This window comes from Tribolium castaneum, chromosome 1, assembly GCF_031307605.1.
Source record: "Tribolium castaneum strain GA2 chromosome 1, icTriCast1.1, whole genome shotgun sequence".
Taxonomy (NCBI): domain Eukaryota; kingdom Metazoa; phylum Arthropoda; class Insecta; order Coleoptera; family Tenebrionidae; genus Tribolium; species Tribolium castaneum.
The window spans coordinates 24,343,606-24,368,890 of record NC_087394.1 but is presented as its reverse complement, the minus strand read 5'-3'; the positions used below and the strand labels follow the sequence as shown (position 1 = coordinate 24,368,890).

The 25,285-nt window shown below is 30.9% G+C and overlaps 1 protein-coding gene across 2 annotated transcripts in view; it reads left to right on the top strand.

Annotated features, from left to right (window-relative positions):
* LOC103312478 (protein APCDD1-like) overlaps positions 1 to 25,285 on the top strand; it is a 141,662-nt gene that overhangs the window by 102,950 nt on the left and 13,427 nt on the right. The gene's annotated exons all lie outside the window — the stretch shown is intronic.

The following is a 25,285-nucleotide window of genomic DNA, read 5'->3' as shown; positions in this document are numbered from 1 at the left end:
AAAAACTAGAAGCTTTTTACTTGTTTTGAAAAACACATTGACTTTCCAGGTTCAAAAGCTTATAATAGAGCGAGCTCATAAGCTTGAATACTCTTAGATGTATCTAGTTTGAATTTTGAACGAAATCGACGATTTGCGTAGGTACCTACATGTTTCACACAAATAAGCTACTTCCTCATATTTTTTTCTCTATTTTGTCAAAAAACGACTAATCCGCTGAAACTAATTTTCACTTAAAAAAGAGCAAAATCACTTGAGGATAGTTCATCAACATTTCAGAATGACGTTACTGAATGGGCACAGTTTTTGGACCATTCAATAAGTATTTTGGTGTTCTAGTGAAGAATCTGATTTCAGTCTAAATCTGTGGCAATTACGACAAATTAAAAAGTGCAAATTGTGTGGTTATCTGGGTAAGTGTCTCTCTTGTTATCACTTTTATACTAGGAAATAGAGGTGTGCTTATTTCCTCTTTATTCTTTTCAATTTATCTTTAAAATTTTCCTTTTGATTTAATTATTTTATTTTTTGGACCGATACAAATATGGTATACAGGGCGTAAGTGAAATAAGTTCATTAATTTTAACCAATGGTAGAACTTATCAATATAAACACTTTTTATATGTACCATTTTTTGGAAATCGCATTTTTTTAAATTGTTTTTTCTCCTACAAATTGACAAGCCTCTTATGAAATGCTCCAACAAAGAAAAGTAGTAATAAATAATAGTCGCAATCAACGGTAACCGTTTCATACGGTAATCTTGTCTACTAGGTAACTTTGCTTCCAGTGGCGTGTATGAAAATTTGTGTTAGATTTTAAAATAAATTTTAACTCAAGAACTAAAACTTTTTGAAGAAAAAGTTATTAGAAAAAATTATTGGTCTTGACGAGTTCTATTACCGTAGTTAAAATTAGTGTACTTATTTCATTTACAGTCTGTATTAGTTAAAAATTTACATTGTAACTTTTTTTAGTTTTTACATTTCCCAAAGTAATAGCTTGAATAGAACTTTTAAGAACACTAGCAATTTCAAAATTAGTACCTACATTGACTTACTTTTTTTCTAAGATATTAGAATTAGTTGACCTATACATATTTTTTTTAAATTATTGGCTCTTTGAAGATCCTATGTAGTGCCAAGAAAATTCGCCATTTAGTAGAAAAAAATAGTTATGAAAAGTTTGCAATGCCTTGACGTTCTTCCACAGAGGTTTGTTTTTATTAAAATGAAAAAAAATGTCTTGATTTTCGTTGTCAAATTGTCAAATACAGTGAAAGAACGAAATGAACACAAAGTTGAACTTTTTACAATAGACATGTTGCAAATGAATGGAATAAATTTATTATGGTATAATTTAGTGATTTTAGACAAAACTAACTCAAAATTAATAAATCACACATTAGCGTTTACCCTATGCTTGTGATTCCTTATAATAACTAGTATAACTATTAATTAATTAATTAATTAATTAATTAATTAATTAATTAATAATGTATAAGTAATTGATATTAAGTGGCTTAAGAGGCATATTCTTTTATTATTGCCAATGTCATTCTGAAACAAACGATATTTATGTGTTGTTTTGTGCAAAAAATACATGAAAAAAGTTGACACCAACTCAACAAAAAAATAGTTTTGAGTAGTTTTGTTATTTTCTCTTCATTTCGTTAATACTGCCAATGCCATCTATCGGTTGCAGATTTTCTCCTACTGAAAAATGAATGATTTGTAGTTTTTTCCATTTTTACTCAGTTCATTCTAGTATTCCATTCACGAACGAACAAACAACTTATCAAACATTAAATATTCTCTCTTAATTTTCACCATTAACTTTACGACTTGGGCAAACAATACCCACTAAAACAAAGCATCCATAATTCCTCTTTCACTAACCGTCACATTGACAAACTTGCATCAATTACCTAATGAATTCCAGCGTAATTCTAGTAAATAATTCGAATCGCATCTCTTGTTTAATTACTCGTGACCGAAACATAAAAACTTTAATTGCTTCCTTCCGCCGTTCGGTGCATTCCGTGTCCATTGTCCGCGTAATTTATGGCCCTTTCACATAATTAGATGGTAATTAATACGAGGTGGCGAGGGCCGTCCGGCCCTCGGCGTGAGTTATGGCCGATCTCTCCTTTTCTCATCCACATACATATTATATGCAATTATAATTCTTAGTGCATGATGCTGGAGCCTGGAGGGGTATAAGTGGGGGATGTATCCGCCATATTGTATCCGCCCCCGCGCTAGGCCCCGCCCGCCGCTCCTCCTTGTCCCACTCGTCTATTCGCCATCTCGCATCTCGCTCCCTCTATGTATATCACATATAGCATAGTGTGCTCAAATAATTTTAATGGATCGCGAGAAGAATCAGTTTGTGCGCCGGTGGAAAGGAAAGGAATTTCGGGGTTTCGACGATTCCGAACGCTTTTTCTTTTATTTTCTTCGCTTGGTAATTAGGAAAGGGGGCGCAAAGGGGGGCACTTTCGCAACTATTGCCGATATTGGCGCCGGGTGTAAATATTTATGAAGTGTTTCGTAATATGAGATTTTTATTGAACGGTTTAGGTGGCATTCGATGCTTATATACTCGGTATATTGTTATTATAAGCGCGGAATGGCGAGAAGTTTATCTTGTGATTTACAGGGCATTGACTGGAACCGGAAGAACGGCCGGAGTCGAATATTGGGGCTTTGCGGTGATAATAGATTAAAGAATTCTATTGTGGACGCAGAGTTAAAACCGGGCAGATTTTCAAAAAATTAATAAAAATATTGGCAAATATTGTTTGAGAAAAGCACTCAACTTTACATATTATTTCAGTTAATGAATTACAAGTCTGGAAAAGTAGATGCTATTTTTCGGACTATTTTGTATTAGATTAGGAACTATTTCGTTAATTTTAGGGAATATAAAAAACAAAAGAGAATAATTCAGAAGATAAACCTAAAGCAAGGTCAAGGTTTTTACATACCTTATAAAGTTTGTAGGAATGCAGCTCCTACTTGTAGGTAATTAACTTTGAATCATTTATTTTCATAATAAAAAAGAAAATATAAATCAAAAAAGGAAGAATAACAAAAAATAACAAAAAGAATGAAAAAATACAAAACTTCTCGTTTTCGCACACGAAACATAAAAGAATAAGAAAATTGAATATGATAATGTCTTATACCAAAATGCCAACGTTAGGAAAGATATTAGGTAAGTACTTTTAAAGAAATCGGATTTTTAAACTCAAAAATATTAAAAGTTTTGATAAATAATAATAATAATAGTTTAATAAATAATAACACACATTTATTTTAAACATTCTAAGCATTCTCTACACTACCTACATCATCTCATTAAACGTAATAATCTATAGACGACAGATGTTCATGGAAGTTTTAAATCAACTGATCACATTTTTATTTAGACTCTGTCGTGAAAAAAATTCAGAATCGCCAGAATTTTGAAAATAATACACAAAGATTCGTAAAGTTTTGACCCTTCAGATTTCGATTTCAACTGTTTTTTTTTTCTATATGATAAAATTTTATAAATAATAATCATTTTATAGACGAATACAATTTATAAAATGGGCCTAAATACCCAATATAAACTTTAACTATTAAGCTTGCAATTTTGAAATTTCAGTTCAGACTCTTGAAATACAGGGTGTATCTGAAATTTTAACAGGTAACAGAGCTCAACAAATAGTACATTTTTTTCTATTTGTAATATTTCAATAAAAGTTTTGCAGATTTACTTAAAATTTGGAAAACAACACATATTAAAACGCCTATGGGTACAAAAATAAAAGTGCCGAACTACTTTCGTAATGATAGAAAGAAATAATTTGATCAATTTAAAACAACAATGGAAATTGTTACTATAAATATTAAGAAAAATAAAACTAATTATTAAACATTGACCAGCTCGTTTGCACAAAGAAAGGAGGAAATCAGTGAAAACAATAAACAAGAATTTTGGAAAATGTTATATTGAAAAGTTGTGGTACTTGATGAGCTTTATTACGTGGTAAAATTAACTTACGTATTTCTGATACACCCTGTATATCTTGCTCAAAAACAGAAATTATTGTTCAACGTAAAAAGCTCAGAACTTTACAGTTTAGCCATTTTCTCAGAACTTCATGATTTCTAGATTGTTCAAACTCTAAAAATTTTTCCTAAAACATTATTAATTACGACATTCTAATCACCGGCTTATTCCAATTTTGCAGTTAAATTGCAATTTTCGAACACATTTTGTAAATTAAGCTTTCAGTAACATTGAGAATTTTATTAGTTTAAATAGACCAAATATATTTTTTATTTAAAAACTAAAATTTCAGCTCAACAACTGCATCTTAGATCACCGGCTTATTCCAATTTTGCAGTTAAATTGCAATTTTCGAACACATTTTGTAAATTAAGCTTTCAGTAACATATAGAATTTTATTAGTTTAAATAGACCAAATATATTTTTTATTTAAAAACTAAAATTTCAGCTCAACAACTGCATCTTAGATCATTCGTTTTCTGTAGGTGAAATTCAGAGTTTTGTTTACTTTTAAACAGAGATTTTCTAAAGAAAATTTAGCGATTCCCACTCTTAAAGCGTTAATTTGAGCAAGTACAATTCAAAAACTAGGTTTATAAAATAAAAACGACTATTAATCTTGCAGAAATTTTTCCTTTGTCATTTAAAAACCACCAAAAAATACTGAAATTTTGCAAACTTTACCAACTGTGAAACCTCAAATTAATCAAATTCTAACCTGTTGTAATTTATACCAACAAATCAGAAAAAAAATCCAGAATCTGTTTTAACAATTTTGAGCTCTGAATTTGGCAATACATATTATCTTTAAATGATAGCAAAAATCTTGATTTTTCGTCGCAGTAGTTTAGACAAAACTCATTAAACAAATTTTGAGCTCGAATGCAGATTTAAAAGAGAAACTGTCTCGTAAGCTCAAATAGTCAAAATCATGTGCAAAAACCAAAATTTTAGGCTGATCTAATTCCACTTGATTGCAAAACCTGATTTAGAAAACCATAAGTAAAAAAATCGAAAATAAAATTTCTACTGTTTTGGGTAGTAAAACTGTGGTCATTTTAATTAAAGTGTCCCTCGTGTGCTTTAGTATTTCGTCGAACATTTGGTTATTTCCGTCATTCGATCGCACAGCCGCCCCATTTCGATGCAAAGAAACGCATTAAGCGCTCTAAATTACCTTCTCCCTGTTTATTCTCGGTCGACGTCGAAACGAGAAGGCTATCTGCAGAGATATTACAATTCCTTTGTCTATTTCATCATATATGCAAGACTTGTCCAAGAACGCATCTCTCTCGCTCCCTCTCACCTCCAATTAGATCCTCCATCCTGCACCGTCCCTCGGGATTCATATTCCTTTACTTCTCTTCGCTCCCTTCCAGAGACACGTTTACTTCTTTTTCCGTTTCCACTCGAGAATTATAAATATTTTTTCTCTTTCCCTCTTCCGTTAAAATTAGTTCTTTTTGTTCCCGGCCACACACACGCGCTCGATGCCGTTTTATTCGCACCTACCTCTTCTTGTTATTCCCTTTTTCCCTGAATTTGATTGGAACGCATACGTAAATTGATATTGTTTTGCTTGCGACGACGAATTGTGCAAATTGAAACGAAAAACAATTATCGACCCTCGCTTTCGGCGCTCTTCTACTCCAAGCAAACAATAAAACATAATTATTTCCACAACTAGTTTTACACGGGCGTGTATTTTGTGTGGCCTATGGTTCGGGGGCCGGCAAATTTAAATTAAATCTCCGGGCTAGTTGGAGCGCGATGCCTGGAAGAAAAGCTGCTTGTAGAGCATCAATTGGTATTCACCACTCCATCTCTTCAAATTCGATTCCCACACACACGAAAATGAGATGCAGAGAAAATCATCAAAGGCACAAAGCTTAATAGTGCAGGTCGCGTTTTGCAAAGAGCGGCACTCTTGCTCGTAATTCCCCGGTTTCTAATCGATACGCTCGCGATTAATCAGCCTCTCGACTATGTTACGAACCCATTTTATAATTTTATATTAAATATTTTTCTTAGTTTACTAACATTATTATTCTTTTTATTATTTATGAGATTTTTGCCAAGTTAGTGCTAATTATTTGGGGATGTTTGACGTGTAATTCGGTTTTCAATTTGAGGAATCGAGGGATAGGTGCGCGGATATTTGTATGTAAATACGCTTAGGCTGGAGGCACAGGTGCGAGATATGTCAACCGCAAGATATAAGGCAGGTTTTATAGAAGCACATTAGACAACAGGAGGATATTAAGTGGGGCGGTTGCGGACGGGACATGATGGGATGGGAGTTTATAATTGCGATGTCAAAGGAGGCTAACTAGGATGCTCGGGGCGAAATAGGCCTTAAAGTGTGGGGGATTCACTTAATTGAGTTTTAAGAATGTTGGAAATTTAAATTTTACAACTCAGCCATCACAGTCAACCGTTACTTTTTGACATACAAGTTTTAAGATTTCTATTCAAAAATCCAAATCTGACAAAACTTTGATTTGATAAGTAATAATAATATCCAATATGTATCGGATTTTTGAGAACAAAAATTATTATTTTCTACAAACAACGATACTACTATTTATGCATATTTATACATATTTATGCAATATGATTTAAAAATCTTCAACCATCTCTTTAATAGTCATAAAGGACATCAAATTGAATTAAAAGTTTTTATGTCAAAAATTTGTATGAACTTTAATTTACGAGATATCGCTCTTTAAAGTTATATTTTTAGATAAAATTTTTGACACCTTAGATCTTTTTTTTTCAATTTAGGTATCGGAAATGACAAATGTACAACATTTAAGAAGATAACTGTTAGAAAAGTCACCAGCTAGTATGTATTATGGTGTTTCAAACATTAATAATAATAAATTAAATTTGACATCATTGGAAACAAAAGAACAACAATTAAAACGGTTGTTAAGAAAAATAAATGAAAAAAATACATTAAAAATAAAAAATCAAATTGATAGCAAAAAAATTTGACTTCAGTTTTAACCTTTCTGTGTTATTTAAGGCCTTATTTACCAAATATTAGGAAAATGTTTTCATGACTTAAATAACTTTTAATATAGTATAAGCTAATGCTTTTAAAATCTCTCTAAGGCCAAATATAAATTATTTTTGAAACGGTGTCCTTGAAAATAATACCCAGTGTCGACACATCTAGTTTTGATATTTTTATGAATTTTAATTTTTAAAATTCAAAAAACTGCTGGGGACTGATAATAAATTTAAAATAATTATTTATCATTGTATTAGGGAACGATTATCTACGAGTAGTGTGAAAAATAGAAACATTAAAAAATAAAATACAAAACTGAAGTCAGCATAAAAAGTTTAAAGCTTTTTTTAATGTGACTAGGAATTTTCTAACGATTTTTCTCCTAATCAACACATGTTTCTGATACCAACTATGGGGTCTGCTAAAAGTACACATATGGTTTTCACTTAAAAATTAATAGTCGCACAAAAATCAGCGTTTTCTGTTAAGTACAGGTACGATTGAAAATTTCCATTGTGCATGTGACTTTTTTCAGAAGTGTTGTAACCTTTCCTATAATTGAAATATAAAAATAGTTAATTATTTTTAAATAATACTGCTTAATTGATGTTTTTGAACAAAAAATTCTTATTAGATTCTTGCTATAGGTGCTACCGCAAACTAGGTACAAAAACTACCCAAAACTAGGTACATTTTATTTAAATTTTTAATTTTCACTTAAGTATCTAATTATTTATTTTTTGGAGCTAGCCATATTTTCTTACAAATTTGTTACATATAACAACATTTAAGCATCACTTGTTTTCAGTTGATATACAAACAACAACAATTTTTTACAGCTACTTAATAGAAACTAATTGCTTAATGTTAATTATAAGGATTTGTAGAACAATTCTGAAAAAATTTACAAACATAGGAAATAATGCAAAGCCTTAACTAGCAAATAGCTACTGAATTCTATGTGATTATTAATTTGTGAGATAAATATATGGGGTGTTCAGTACTATGTATAAGGAAATAAGTCCATTTTGACGAATTCGAGTTACGAAGGTCCGAACTTTGCTGAAATTTTGCAAATCTGTTTTATGTTAAAGTGACATGGTTTTTAGATAATGACTAAAAGACAATGTAAACTATATAATAACATAGTTAGAACATTGTAAAATTTTGTTTGAAATTTAAATAAATAAAAGTTAGTATAAAACGCGAAATGGAGGAATGAAGTATAGAATTTATTTCTTTAATTTTATTAGGACTAAGACGTAGACGGTAGTTTTTTTTTAAATTAGAAGCTCTTTAATTTTTAGCTTTTTATGTTTTGTTCATCCAATATTAATAATGTCTTTTTCATATTTTTTATAAATATTACTTTTTCATAACTTATAGTCCGAAAATTTACACAAAAATTGTGTTTTCTCTAAGCTCTAAATTTGAAAACAGATTATTTTTAATGTAAATAAACAAAATGAATATCTTGCTAACGTCGGCATTCTAGCGAACGGGACACTAAGGGTAGCAGCCCTTAAAGGTTTTTATTTTTTTTGTACTTCCTCATCAGGAAGTGGTCATAAATTAATGAAATTTTTACAGTAGTCTCTAAGAGTGATGTAAATATTATATAATTTTTTTAGTTGTTTTTAAATGGAAACACAAGAGCCAGAACCACTATTTTAACATTTTTGTTTAATAAAAACCATCCTTTTAAAAAATATTGTCACCAACTTTCCGTTGATGACAATATTGTCTTCCAATTTATGGAAAATACGTAAAATGAAATGTCAAATGTATATTTATAATTTTTTATATTACTTTACATTTAAATTAATTTGTAGACTTGTAGAAAGAAACGATTAATGGACTTAACTCATTATTGCACTGAACAAATGTTCACAATTGGTAATTTTTGTCTTATTTTTATGAAGAATTACTAAAATTTAAGATTTTTTTTACTCCAAAATAACGATATTTTTTGAGAAATTATTTTAGGTACATTATTCTTTGTCACAATCATCTACACCCATAAATAACAATAAACACTGATTTTTTTGTCTGCATTTGAAGTGCACATTCAAACCAATGTGTCTTTGTGGGGAAGCCCCGAATCTTTATTTTGTTTCTACATTTGCACTAGTGAAGTTTTTCTCTACAACGCTCTGAATTCGGATTCGCCAATTTTGAGACACGCTGTATGCACTTTTAGTAGACACACCCTGTACATTGAGATCTAATTTAACTGATAAAGGAAGTGCATTGTATAACTTATATGCTTCAATAAAGCATATGTGTTTTTTGCATTTACTTTTATGAGTTGACATGGTATAAAGGTTAGTTATTTGCACTACAATGTTTTTTTAAATAAAAACAGCAATAGGTTGGTACTTTTTGAAAGTGAGATGTTCTATGATTTTCAGAAATTAATATATTTTTTGGTCTTTTATCATAATCATAACTTCAACTTATTTCTAAACAAATACTAACATACTACTTTACTACATATGTGTCAGAACTTATTAAAAATGTTAAATTTTTTGAAAATTTTCTTACATTTTTCTGGTAGCAGAATTATTATCTATTATTATAGATGTTATTTTTTAAATAAAAAAAGTTAAATTCGTATCTCAAAAAAATATTTCAATGGTTCGTTAATTTCTTCATACATATTAAACTCCTCTCCAGTCTTCACCCGTCAACCTGCAGTGTTTTCGTCGAGTGAATTTCTCTGGAAGGGTCCCTCAAAAAGTGCATATCACCGTGTCTCGGTTCGGCCATTAGGGCCAGGTATAACGGCGTCCCGTATGAAATATGGGCGTCCGCGCGTTCAGTTGTGACAGGTGGCGAAAGGGGCGACACCGTCTCTGATAAATTGGAGTGGACTTGCTCCGAAAAAAGATCGCACTAGGATTCAATCCACGTCTCGCGAAATATACCCCCTTCGACAATAAGTTGGGAGCGTTCTCATAATCGAGCAAACGGCTTGCCACGCAAGCGGAACAAAAATACAAAAAATTAAATAAGCTTATTTTCGGGCAGTCAGCGGAAAAATTAAAAAATTTTCTTCAAACGACTCTATAGGACCTTGAGCGTAATAACAGCAGGTCGTTTGTTATGACGCCAGGCGTCGATAAGGAGACGACGTTATAAAAACACCGTCAAATTCGACGCTGCTGTAAACAGAAAAAGCTCCTAACGAGAGCTTATAACCATCTCGTTTTTAATGAAAAAGATTTCGGCATGGCAGCTGTTAAATTTTTCTTTAAATTTACATTAAAACTTTGTCTCGTTGATGAAAATTCCACCGGCAAAGCTCGGAGCTTTTTATTTGTAGAAAATTAAAATCGATGACGTGGGCTTTACTAAAGCTCGTCCGAGAAAAAAGTTAACAATGTCATTAAGACGGCAATCCCCCTGGATGCGGGTAATATAAATAATGCACGTGACAAGCACTATATATTATATCTACACACGCTTTCTTTTCGGGGAAACGCTCCTATATATAACGGCATAATCTAGGGTAGAAATGTATCTACCACGGCTTTGTTTTGTAGAAGAATTAAGCCCCGGCTAATACAAAGAAGCGAAAAAAGGACCACAAGTGCAACCCTCTCGCTCACACTTCCACCCCTCGGCCGAGCAAAAATTAAAAAAATTCATTCGCTTCTCAAATAATATTTGGATCGATGACCGGACGGTATTAGCATGTTTTGGCCGAAGGACAATCCCGGTCATAACTCAAATCCCTCATTACATTATCCCGGACCAAAACATCCCCGTATTAGGAAAAAAGGCCATCGCCCCCACCCCCACTAACTACCCCGTGCTCGCCCCGAGATTATTATAAGAAACGCCGGCGACTAAATGGGTGTCTGCCCGGCAAACCCGCCCCAATCACACGTGGTGGGGATGTTGCTACAAACCTTTTTTCTGATGCCCGAAATTGCTAATTAAAGAAGGGAGCGGTTTTATCCCGAATTTCCGCTCCATCGGCCGCGACTTCCATTCTCGACATTCAAAATTTGCTTTTAATGGAAAACTTGAGACTATTCGCTTCATATTATTGCCATTCTAACTAGAAAACTTTCGCACCATCTCCGAGGAGTTTGAATCGGTCGGTCGGTGATGGAATTTCCAACAAGTAATTACAGGAGATTCTGGCATCATGATTCGGGATGTTTATTAAATTTTTTAAACAAAACGCTGACTTGTGTGATGTGGAGAAACATTGAGCTGGGTTATGCTTTTTTAACGCTGTATTAGTTTTTTGTGGGGAGGTTGTAGGTGGTTTATACTTCATTTGGGAGAAAATTGAAAATTTTACGATTTCGTGGCACATTTTCGGTGCTTGTAATCTGCATGCAACAATTACTTATTTGACATCTTGCTAGGAACGTTGTAAAAAAATTCAAATAAACCTTAAACTTGGTTTGCCATGTCGTCGGGAAATCAGGGTTTTCAACCAGTTTAATGTCATCATAATAAATATCTTTGCGGCGTAAAAATAAGGATAGTTTATATTTCGTTCACGAGAAAATTGAAAATTTTATTATTCTGTTTAGACGCAATGCTTTTGTTACATATTTACATACCATCTTTTAACTATTTTCTGTATAGTCCCCTGTAAGATTTTATAAAATAAAATATAAAATATAAATAAAATACAGGGTGCTCAAAAACTGGCGCACCAACTCAGTGGTACGTTATTGAGAAGCAAGTGCAGATTACGGGAAAAATGTTGAAAAAATTCCTAAAGTTATATTTTTAAAAATCTGGAGCTACAAACTTATTGTGTTAACTTCTTTAGTTTTCATTATTTTTTTATGTTTTTATGTTTCATACCAGGTAATCGTTCCGTAACAAATCGATGAATAATTATTTTAAAATTTACTATCAGATTTTAGCAGTTTTTTTAATTTAAAAAAATTAAAATTTATCCAAAAAATCGCAATGTGTAGATGTGCCAACACGGAATTATTTCCTAGGAAACCGTTTCAAAAATAATTTATTTTTATTGTTGCTCAAATTCTATTGCGATCATGACTGTTAGACAACGTTGCCACATATCATTTACCTAAAATTAGTTATTTATCAATAACTTTGATACAAAAAATTTTTTTACTATTTTTACCTTTATATGTAACCACTTCTCTACCACACACCATTGAGTTGGTGCGCCAGTTTTTGAGCACGCTGTATATATAAAATATAATTTTAGCGGTGATTTCTTTCATATTCTTCCTACGTAATATTTTTCTAAAGGTATTTTATCAAATTATTTTCTATGTATACTATTTTGATAGTTTAACTCGTCCAAAATGAAGAATGGATCTGATCACATAAAAATTAGAAAATTAAAAAAAATAATTGTGGTAAGTCTATGTGACATGAATACTTTGAATATGGAAAAAGTAAACTATGGAATATGTGCTCAATAAAATTTCGACCATTTAGTTTTTTTTTATTTTTTTATAGCTGGACAGCAAGTCAAATGATGCTTTTGATGATTTACAGCATCACAGCTTTAGAAAACAATTTCTAAATGAAAGAATTTAATTAAGATCATCTTTTTCAAGAAAATTTAGAAATAATAAGTAACAAAAAATGTACTACTCATAAATTAATAAAATAAAAAAGTAAAATAAAAAACTGATAAGTTAGTTGTTTATTTTTTTAACTTATATATTTATTATTATTCAGATAGTGCCAGCTTTTCTTTACGTGTATAATAAACGTTTTTTCTTAACAAAGGTACACGGTGGGGCAAAAGTAATGTCAAATATTGATACATAGTGTCATAATTTTTACAAATGGCGTCAAATTTCATTGAGCTTTGGTAAAATTTGTTATCAATAAGCAATACACGACGTGATAAAATTGTCAAATTTGAATAACGTGATTTTTAAAATGAAAAATATATAACGCAAATGTGCTCAAACATAAAAAGTTTTACCAACTTTACTTAAAACCACCTTAACTAAAGTTGATCAATTTTTTAACTTCAAAGTTGCTTTAAAGGAACTTTAATTTTTAACTGAAGAGACTAATTAAATGTTTAACTTATGGGACTTTTAAGTAAATATTATGAAGCTGGGTCTAAGTTAAAAAAATAACTAAATTGAATAATATTCTTTAGTAATTATTTGTTGAATAAAAGAATATTATTACTACCTATAAGAGAATAAAATAGTGTTGAGCTCTTGCTAGGGCTTGAGGATCTTCAGAATTAAAAGACAATGCAATTTTCATAAAATTTGTTGTACTATTCGATATTACTTGGATAAAACTATGACATTCTCTATTTTTATGAGTATAGGTAAGTTAGAAATACTCACCTTGTATAATATATGTCAAACAATGTATTGTCGTTCCAGTGTTAATAAAACATTTATTTATTTTTTATTTAATTAATTATTTATTTTCAAAAATTGAACTTAAATGCAGAAATTTGTAAATTGTTTAGAATAAGATTTTAATTTTAATAAAAGTAAAATGTTTAGATCTGTGTATTGAAATGTCCTCGAAGTGCTTTCCATAAACTTTAACCCAAAATTACTAAAACAAATTTATAATATGAACATGATTTAAATAATTGTTGGGAAGCAAATCGGTTTATTAATCATGAGTTTGTCATCAATATTTGGTTTGTTCAATATTTGTATTTTCACCCTCTAAACCGTAATTATCAAATTTTCTAATTAAGCCCTTTGTCTTGTCGTTAATTTTAACCGCTGAGAAGAATCAAGCCGTAGGTAATTCAGTCCGGGCCGGGTAATCGTAAAAAAACATACACACGGGTGTGATGTTTAAGGGTGGCGGAGGGTCGGAGTTTACGGCAGTCGAGGCCCGCGGGGATGAATGAAGCGCTGCAGGGATAGACTACGAATTGCTTGGCCATTTCTGCTTAGTTTTTTCTTTTTTCTCTCGTATGAGGGTTGGATATAATATGTGCACCTTCCCGATGTCCACGTATTCTAATAATAAGGGGACAGCCCTACCAAAAACCATTAAATAGCAAACTAATGTTTTTTCGGATTATGGCCAAAGAGCTCCTGCTGATTTACGAGCGTGCGAAAAAATAACCGCAACCAAATGGTTTCTCTAATTATTACCAAAAATATACAGGCTGTCCCAAGGATTCAAAAAAGCTCCCCAACTTGTTTATTACTAGAAATGTTACATATATTTTAGATTATAGCTATGTTTTTGCTGCATATTTTAAAGATATTGGGATATGTATACAGTGTCTCAATATTAAAAAAAAATCGTTAAAATAGTTTTTTTTAATGAAAGACCTTACTTAAAAAAAACATTACAACAAAACTAAGAATCTAAGAAAAGTAGAACTTTTACCAGTTTAAAGAAGACAGTTCAAACTTAAAGGATATATTATTTTTATTAACTTACTGCAATCAAGAGGATAAAAAATGAAGAGATTTCTTGCAAATTGAATGACTTCAGAATTTTAAATTTAACACTCAATTTTTTATTTCTGCATTTAAAAGACCTTTAATTTGTGTCGCTAAAAACATCAACAGTTAAGTGTCTTTTGCTGATTACTTAAAAGATAATTAACTTAATATTAACTACGTATTATTTCAGTAAAATTTTCAGCTAGTAATAACTTTAATGTTACCTTTTGTCTTTTATTCTTATTCATTACAGTGAAACAACTAAAATTTTAATATGTATGGCGAATTTTTAAATCTCCGTATAAACTTTAACAAATGGTCTGTAGTGGACTTGCTATGGTTATTATGAATAATGTGCATTGTTGCTGCAATTAACCTTTAAAGTCAAATATCTTTTTAGTTATTAAGGCATTTAAAACTTTATGTTTTTAGATAGATAATTAAAAGACATTTAAGAAACAAAAAAAACAAAAAATATGATGTTTTATTTAACTTGTTCAAGTTATTCAAACTTTAACTTAAACAAACTTTTTCTTACAGATTTAAGTTAAATTTTTCTTTACAGTGGTGGAATTCTTACTTTTCTAGGATTTTTGGTTTTTGTATGCATTTTTAAAAAGGGTGTTTTTGTTCAAAAAATATAATTATTTCAAAAATTAAGCAAAATAATCAGTGCTACGTCTAAAAATGCAATAAAATTTAGGGTGTTTGATTTACAAAAACATAACTCTCACTTATCTTTTTTATATTGGGACAGTCTGCATATATACCACAATAATTTTAAATTATACAGCGTGCTCAAAAACTGGCGCACCAACTCAATGGTGTGTGGTAGAGAAGTGGTTACATATAATGGTAAAAATAGTAAAAAAATTCTTTGTATTAAAGTTGTTGATAAATAACTAATTTTTGGTAATTGATATGTGGCAACGTTGTCTAACAGTCATGATCGCAATAGAATTTGAGCAACAATAAAAATAAATTATTTTTGAAACGGTTTCCTAGGAAATAATTCCCAGTGTTGGCACATCTACACATTGTGATTTTTTGGATGAATTTTAATTTTTTTAAATTAAAAAAACTGGTAAAATCTGCTAGTAAATTTTAAAATAATTATTCATCGTTTTGTTACGGAACGATTACCTGGTATGAAACATAAAAATATAAAAAAATAATGAAAACTGAAGAAGTTAACACAATAATCAATCAACTCATTTGTAGAGTAGGAGAAGAATATTTTAAAAAACCTGGAACTCCACACTTATTTTGTTAAGCTCTTCAGTTTTCATTATATTTTAATATTTTTTATACTAAATAGTTGTTTCCTAACACAATGATGAATAATTACTTTTATTTTTCGACACTGTCAAAATTTCCGGTTTTTCTCCTGTGTAAAAAAGTTTTAACAACTGTTTGTCATTTCTTAATACAAAACGTCAGATTATTTTTAACAATTTTAAAGCAATTTTAAGCTTTGGTGAGTCTAATTCGAAAAATAAAATGTTGTATTCAACTCGTTTTCGTGTAAATCGGTTCATTTATTTCACCTCGTGGATGATAAACCACTCGTTTTCACTCGAGGTTTGAAAAAAAAACGTCCAATTTATACTAAAACTCCTTAAATAAATAACTATCATACTTTAGCAGTTTTTTGAATTTAATTAAAATAAAATTTGTTAACAATATTTTTTTTTTACTATTTTCACCTTTAATATTAATGTAAGCATTTCTCTACCACACACCATTGACTAGGTGCTCGTTCCGGTTTATTAAGTGAATTTATTTAAGAATCGTGAAAAATTAGCAGATTGTAATTATTATTAAGGGTAAAAGTGATTCTTTATGTGGCGATAAAAAAATTTCCTGGTCTTAATTGCGGGAGAAAGCGCTAATCACGTTGTTTTCCCGAAGCTCGGAGATTTAGCTTTTGTTATTCGATCTGGTGGAAAGGGGAGTGCGGGGGTGTCCGAAATGAAACGAGCTTTTTTAACGGCGGCGTTTAAAGGGGAGTCGATGGCGGAAACTGGCGGTGGGGATTAATTTAGATTGATCAGAGTCGGCTCGGACACAAGGAATTGATTAGGCAATCTGTTTTAGCGTGTCCGGTCGAGTGGCCCGTGTCCGGTACATTCCGGACAAACAGTCGATTCCGGTTGATAAATGACTTGCAAGGTATAAGCCGGCGATATCTAATTAGAGCCGATTCGAGGCCCGAATTCTCGATAATTATCGACGACTTTTCGATCAAAGGACGAGTCCGGACGTGGACCTAGTTGCAAGCTCAAACCGGAATCAAATTAAGCACGAATAGAGAACAATTTCGAAGCGAAAGCACCGCGCTTTGCACCGGATGCGAATCGATACACCCGGAGCCGACTTCGCGACGATGATTGCTCTTAATTGCAATTCTATGCATAGTTCGGGTACCAAAGCCTAATTACGCACACTTGAACGGGTTGATTGATTCTACTTTGGCGTTGCAAAAGATAAATAACAATGCTCAACACCAAATTTCTGTCTTATTTTATTTCCGACAATAACAAAATCGTAACTCGACTCTCGTAAGCTCTAGTTTCCTTTAGTTAGAAATTGATTTCTTTCAGTATCAAAATTAGGTTTTCATTATCAATACTCAATCGCTTGACAAATTTTTTAACCTGTGAATAAATTTAAAATGATAAAATGAAAATACCTATCTTATTGACCGAAATTTACAGCTTCAACCAAGTTCGGTTGTTCGAATTATCGAAGTCTCATTTACTGTAGGTACTTAAAATGACGTGTCTTTCAAGGAAGTCAATCTATATCACCAATATATCAAAAGCTTAACTGTGCTTTTATTGCTCAATATCTCGGTAACTAAAAAATCTAAAAAACTTTTACAGTTTTTTTCGCTATTCGCTATTATTATTCAGCAAATGCTATAATTTTTTAAGACTCACCTGTTAAAACAAGAACAAGACTTCAGATTTTAGATGTGGTTAAAATACTATATAAACTTTATATTCTAAGTAAGTAGGATAGAGAAAATATAGTATATGCAAGGTAAGGATAAAATTTGTAGCAGCTTAAAAAACGGCTACTATTCTTTCTTAGTTTTTATACAAATATTATTAAGTATTCTTGTCTTTTCTACATTTCTCTCTGTATAAGTCTCAATATTTTTTATTTTCGTGTTTTATAGATTTTTTCGTATTTTTTTATCCATATTTCTTAATATTGTATTTATTTACTCCTGTCTTTTCATTAATCTTAAGTATGTCTTTTTGCTTTCGTACTTTATTTCTTTCTAAGTTTTATTTTTTGTTTTGTCAGTTTTGTGTTTTTTTGAGGTTTTGTTGCTCTCTGCTTCAGAGTTTTTTTCTACAGCGATCTATTTTTTCTTACTAATGTTTAATTCTACCTTTTGTTGTTTTTTTATTTCTTTATTATTTTTTTACTATTAAATACAGAATGATTCCAAAGTATCAGACAAACTTTCATATGAACATTAAAAAGTCCGGTTAAGCATAAGAGTGAAGTAAGATTTTTTGGCAATTTTTTAAATTTTTTGTGTATCTACAATATTTTTTTAATTTGTTTTTTTAGCAACAATATTAATTTTTTGTTGCTGTATTCTTTTTATGATGTCGAATCTAATTTATTGTTTTTGTAATTTCTTAAGGTTTGGTGATATTTTTTTAACAGGTATCTGTTCAATGTTGCTCGCTATCGGTTCTGTTCACTAAAGTCAAAAAAATTCAATCAGAAGTTCCGAAAATGTAACCCAAAAATTTAACTTTGAAGAGCTATGTCTCCTAAATAATGGCTCAAATAATTTTTGTTGTCATAAGTACTTTTAATTCAGTTTGATTTCTTCACTTTTTTTGTATTTTTTTTAATTCATACTCTGACTTTGTATTTATTTACTTCCATCTTTTCATTTTTTAGGCATGTTTTTTGGTCTTGTTCTTGTCTGTTTCTAGTTTTATTATTTTGAAGATTTTTTAAATGCTTGTTTATTTTTTCTTATTTTTACATTTTAATTTTTTTAACTTATTACTGTCGTTTGTACTGCAACCCTTTTTTTGTTCTTATTGTTTATTATTTTTTTCTTCATTTGTATATTGTTTTTCAATATTAATTTTTGTTGTGTTTTTATATTTACACTGCTCTACAATTCAAAGGCTTATCAGCAAAAAATAATGAAAAATGCATTAATTTCATTTTCAAATAATGGACAAGGTGTTTCACATAATTTGATAAGACCTGCGCTTGTAAAATGCGATTATTTTCAATGTGAATTTGATTACAAATTTCTGAAAAATTTGGAAATCTTCTCTCACCTCTTTTAACAAAAATGCAACTTTTTTTAGTTCGTTAGTGATTAGAATAGGATCATATTTATTCTGTATTTTGATAAAATATATGATAATTGTTTTACAACTGTCAAGAGTTTACTTACATTAATTAATTAATTATATGTATATTTTTTAATTAGTGTTTTGTGACTTTTATACAGAGTTTTTCACACATTACTTTTTCGATAATAGTCATAAAGTGATAAATACATAAATAATCGATAATTGTTTTACAACAACTGTTAAGGATTTATTAAAATAATTAATTAATTAAATGCGTATTTTTTTATTTAGGCGCAATGTTTCACACAACATCACTTTTTAGATAACAGTCATAATTTGATTTTTTTAGAAATAAGAATCATATGTTCTATCAAGGAACGGACTGAGTATAAGTCTTAACTGCATATCTACCTTAATAACCACTAATTATAACTAAAAATGTTGTAGTTTCTTAAAGTGATGAGCACACTAGGAATGAGTGCAATTTTTCAAAATTTTTAATTAAGTACGTATTGCAATATGTTGTCGATTGCGTTCTATAGGCGCAGGTCTCGTAAAATTATATGAAAACACCTTGTATATTTGAGGTGCAGAAAGTTTTTAAAGCAAAGTTCTTACTAAAAAAGGGAAATAGCTACCTACTTTAAATAAATCTTTTTGTTTTTTAAATATCTGTTTGTTCTAATAAAGTATATAAGTAATTAACATTGTGCATTATAAGTTGTAATTGAAATCCTCAGTTAAGCCATTTTGGCGGCTGTTCCCATCTCGTGGCAATTTCTAGGCGAAAATTCACACTTTCCTGGCTCAATTTGCATGAAAGCGCCATTTTCCCACCTTCCATAAAAGTTTGATGGTTGTAGACCGCTCTTTCCGACAATAAAACGGCGCCTCTTCTCGCAATTAATGTTAAATAATTAACAAGGTAATTAATAATGAATTAAAGATGCGTTCACGCATCTCCTCGCGCGAGATGAGATCGATAAGGCAAAGTGTCGCGTGGAGGAGCTGATTAGCGGCGGCTATGGAGGCGGTCCGCGCCGACGTCGTGACGTCATACCGCCGCCACCGCCCGCCCGTCGCACAAAATGGTTACTGCGCCAGAGTGTGGAGACATGTCTAATGAGGAGCGAGCCGCCGCCGCCACCGCCGCCCCCGGCCTTTTCTCTTAAACGTTATTAAAACTCGGAGAGATGTATGGGCTACCGGCGCGTCCGCCTCAATGACATGCGAGAATCTACCGCCATTAATATGTGACACCGTGGCGGGGGCGGCAATACGATAATGCGATCGCAAAAATAAATTTTGCTACTGTTTCATTAATTTAAGACTAGTTTATGAAATTATTTCCTCTACACAGTGCCTCCGAGAAAATTTAGACAAAGTGATCCAGATTGACTGTTTCGGTTGGCAATTCTGAATTTTATTGTTAATTGGTACCACTGGAGAATAGTTCCAGTTGACAACAATCCAACAATCTTAGCTTGTCAAGTAAAAATGTATCCGGTTCTTCCAAATATGACACCAACCGAAACTGTTATTCTAGATCAATTCATATTAAAGTTTAAAAAAAAGTCTAAATAAATCATAAAATATGGACATAAACAAGAGAAAATCTCAAAAGCTATCATTCTGACTTTAAAGTTTTTGTTTTGCTTTGTTTAAATGATTATTGTTTATCTTACTATTTGATTGATCACATCGAAACAAAAATTTGAGTAGCATAACTTCAATAGAGCACAATTTGTATCCACTTCTAGACTGTTAAATAAGAAATTTTTTTTAGTTTTGTGGAAATTCCCGTATTTATTTAATGACATTTGATAATTTTTCCGATTTTACTAAATTTTTTTTACTTGTATCAGTTATTTATTTTTGAAGCTGATTATTTTCTATATTTTAGTTCTAGAAGTGTTGGATTTAATAAATATGTTGGGTAGTGAAAAAAAATATCAAACTGAGGTTCTTATGACAAAAAATTGTTCGAGCATTTTTTCACGAGATGTAGGTGTAAAATAACTCCTTCTTTATGTTTTTCTTTTCGAATGTTTTAAGAGTTTTTAAGGTATTTTGAGAGTTTTTAAGGTATTTTGAAAAATAAAACAACAGTTAAGGCACTTGTACATACACAGAATAAATTAACAAAACGTCGCATCTCTATAAAAAGAATTATCAAAAAACGTAAAGTACGTCAAAAATCGTCAAATAGTTTGCTTAAGTTTTTTCTTCAATTTTTTTTAAATAAAGTTTATCTGAACTTTTATCTAATTTTGTAAAAAAAAACTGTTAAAATTTAAGAGACGTTCATTGATGTTGTTATTACAATACAACATTACATAACCAAAAAATAACATCTTTTTCAAAAAGTTACAAAATGGAAAGTAGGCTGTCTCTTATATGTATAACTGAATTAATTAAATGTTTTTTAAGACTAAAACAAAGTTGCAAAACATTAGAATTTCGCAGATTTTTATTTACTTATTACGATTTTAATTTTGGAAGAAAATAAATTAGAAAAAATAAAATTGTGGGTGTTTTTGAAAATTATTTATGTTATCGGAATTTTTATTATTTATGGTTTCAGTGTTTTGACGTTAATTTTTGGTGAGACAGCAGCTATATTTTTAAAGTTAAATTTTTTAATTTTTGGCCCTAAATTTACTTTACTATTTAGTTAATGGAAACCACAGATCTTGCAACATTAAACAGATGCCTGTTGATTGAAAACAAAGGAGCAACAATTGATAACGTTGCTAAGTAGAACAAATTAAAAAATATAAAAAAAAATTAAGTTGCTTAAAAACATGTGACTTTATTTTTATGTTTAACTAAACGTATTTTATGACCATTCGACAGTTTGTTCGAGACTTTTGGATCACCGTGTATAATGAGAAAAATATTTCTATATCTATCCTTAATATTACATAATTTAATAAAATAGTAAACCGACAGACAATTCTTATTTTTTTTTTCGTAAAATACTTTTGACTAGTTTTGTAATTCTAAGATTTTGTAAGCAACTGATTGAACCTATAGCAGTTACAAAATGTTCTTTGAACACTAGGTATATTGTAATAACAAAGATTTCACAAATGTTGTGGTGTTTATTAAAATTTTTTAAATACTTATTACCAAACTTGAATGTTTTTAAAGACTCAGATAAGAATTTATCTGAAACTGTTTTCACTTGTTTTTTCTGAACACAAATAACACACAAATTCTGTTTTAAAAATTAAAACAATCATTATATACCGCAAATACAAGGTGTTTGTAAATGATTTTTCATCAAGTTGCTTCTGGCTGTTGTTATTAAATATATAAAATAATTTTAAGAGAGTTATCATTTATAATTAGTTTATAAAAAATTCATTTGTAGAATGCAATTTTTTTGTTGCCCGTGTTTTTTATGTTGTTTCAATTAACTGTTTGAGTTAAATGTTGTTAACTAGTAATTTGCAAAATAATTCACACAATATCTCGTTTACGTTAGTATCAAGTATTTTTTTTAAGTTTTACATTAAAAACCCACGTTTATAAAAAATAAGACTATAGTTTAGTGTTTTTTAATTTGTAAAGTATGTATTCCTATGGATTCATGAAATCGTACCATACATAGTGCCAGTATTTAAAGACTTAACATTCTACTTATGTATTTTTTGTAATAAATATCCTGAAAAATGCAATCTTTCAAAAAATAAGTTCAGTGGCTTCTCATTTCTAAAATTAATTAATTTTGGTGATTCAACCACGTAAAAGTTGAGATTTTAAGATAATAAAGCACTGTTTTGATATTTAGAACTACAATTTACCTAGATAAGTGAAATTCTAGAAATAATTGAAAATATAACAAGTGGAATTGCTCGATGCTAAGAAGAGCTCTTTATTGAGCTTACTAAATTATTTCCTCTCTGTCTTTGAATCGATATTCACGTTTTCTCTTTCATACAATTAAATGAAGAGGATCTAAAGTTGGCAAAATAGTAAAGTTTTGGGTCAGGAACTACAACAAAGCGTATGACAAAAATATTTAATGAATCCCGTTTATTTTTCTTAAAAAAGGGTTTGTTAATTAATATTATAGTGGTATTACCTTCGTTCCAACGTTTGATCGAGTGTTTGAATTACTTCTACATTTGAATAAACTTACGACTTTTTACTTTGTGGTGGTTTTAATGGTAAAATTAATTAAAATTTTAACTGCTAATCCTCCACTTTAAATATACCACGCCTTTACGAAATATCAACAGCTTGCAAACTTCTCACCATGTGGAGCAAATCCTCACTTTGGCAAGGTAAAAAACCGACTAGCCCTAACCTAGGCCAAGCCTTCGTCCCGACCATCAAAAATCGAATGTATCGATTGATCCCCTCGTTGTTCCCGATCGAAAAAGCTGCACAATGAAATTGAACATTCATAAAAAATATCACCCCACGTTTTTTGCACCCTTCAAGTATCGCAACCCCTGTTTTTTTCACCCTCGTGTGCTGCCGTGCGGCGGAGAATCGGTTTTGTGTTGGCCGAGACGTTCCTTTTTTACCGCTGACAACAAAACGCAAAAGTAACGAATTTTTGTCGAAAATGAGGAGCGCTTGTTTACCAATCGTTAAGAATCGAAAAAATAATTGGAGCAATAAGAGTATAATTGACAGATGACAGAGAAGTTTCACTCAGAAGAGCGAATTCCGAAGCTTCCAGAATGCAAATATAGTATTTTTTTACCCTAACGAAGCCACCCTCGCTTTTTTCACCCTCAAGTCAATGTGGAGTGGCGCTCGAAAGTAGTCGACGTGTTTTTAAATTTCCAAAGGTCGCAAAGTGCGCACGTCTCGCAAGGGCCGCTTCAATCTTCCCTAACTTGAAAAAAATCTATAATGGTGTATATGTGTATATAAGATATGCTAGTTAGAAGGAAGGAAAAGAAGTTTTGATTGCTTCATTCGCGTCCACATCTCGCCGAATTTTTAACCAAATAAAATACCAAAAAAAGGAAAATCTCGGTGTGTTGGTGTTCGAAAAATGCAATTTCTGGAATAAATATGGCTTTGTATGATAAAACTAAAAATGGGATGAGTCTGACTGTCGGTGGATGACGTCGTGTTATTCTGACGGGACAGGCGGCCTGTTCATGCGTGAACTTTAAAAGCTCGCTGTATGAGCTTTTTATACTTGAAAGCTCATGACAGTTACAGCTATGTTGAATTCCAGCGAACTGATTTCGTTTTAATGCGACGAAATCGAAGCGATATTTTACCGACAATTTTCGATAAATAAATCCAAATAAAAGTATTGAATGCATCGAGGAATGCAACAACGTCTGCTCTTGTGTTTCAAATGCGAATTTATGGCCTCTTTCGACTAGTTTTTAAAATCACTTTTCATTTTATGGTCAAATAAAGTTGGATAAAGCTCATTGGAAAGAGATACGACCGGAACAGGATTTAGTTAAGGGGGCGACCTCTCGCAGTGAAGGCACAAAGTTTTAAAGCTCAACTGCGAGTCTGAACTGAGGAGAATCCTGTCTCAAGCTTCTACATCACAGAAATCTAACTAAAGTTGGTTAGACAGTCTTTCTAAAAGGACGGAAGCTGTAAATCATTTATAAAGAAACTGAAGTATAAAAAAGTTGGGAGAAGTTTTAAGTTAAAGAATACTTTAGTAAAGTTAGGAACCTTTGTGTATTTCTAATGGCAATTTTTTTATCTTTCGGATGCATTTAATGGACATATTTAAAAAAAATCAAGAATTACGTGCTTGTAAGGTGCATATTTTTATACAGTGATTAAATCGGATAGTGACGGACAAATTCCCAAATTGTGATAAAAGACGATCAGTTAAACACAAATATGAAGGCAGATTTTTTCGAGCAACTTGATTTTTAATTTATAATATACAGGGTGGGTCATTGAAATGTGCGTGCTCGATTACACCTACACTGTCAAAGATATAGAAGTCAATCAAATGGCACTGCAAATGAGAAGTCAAAGTGCACGTTCTAAAAATACGTTGCCCTATACAGGATGTTCCACTTTTATAGTGCAGCCATTAACATATTTTTTTTAATGGCATTCACTGTATATTTACCTAATATAGCCTGGGGATTTTATGTGCATTTTTCAGAAAAACCGAGTTATCTCTCAAAGTATCAATTTTTGAAAAAAAATTAAGAGGTAAATAAGATGCAAAATGCGGTGCCGAATAATACTCAGTAATAAAATACAAGGCGGTGCTATTTGAAAAAATTAAATTATGGTTCTTTAAAATATACCAAAATCAATGTGTCACAGTGTGGTAATGCTGCAATGCAAATGGACAGTCTTGTCGCCGAAAGATACCTTCAACAGTTGTTTACACATAGACAAAATCCAAACTCAATATCTCAAAAACCAAGCTCACTGCGATTTTTTTATAATGTGCCTGTAGACGCACTAAATTGTAGGCAAAATTAAATAACTTCTGAACG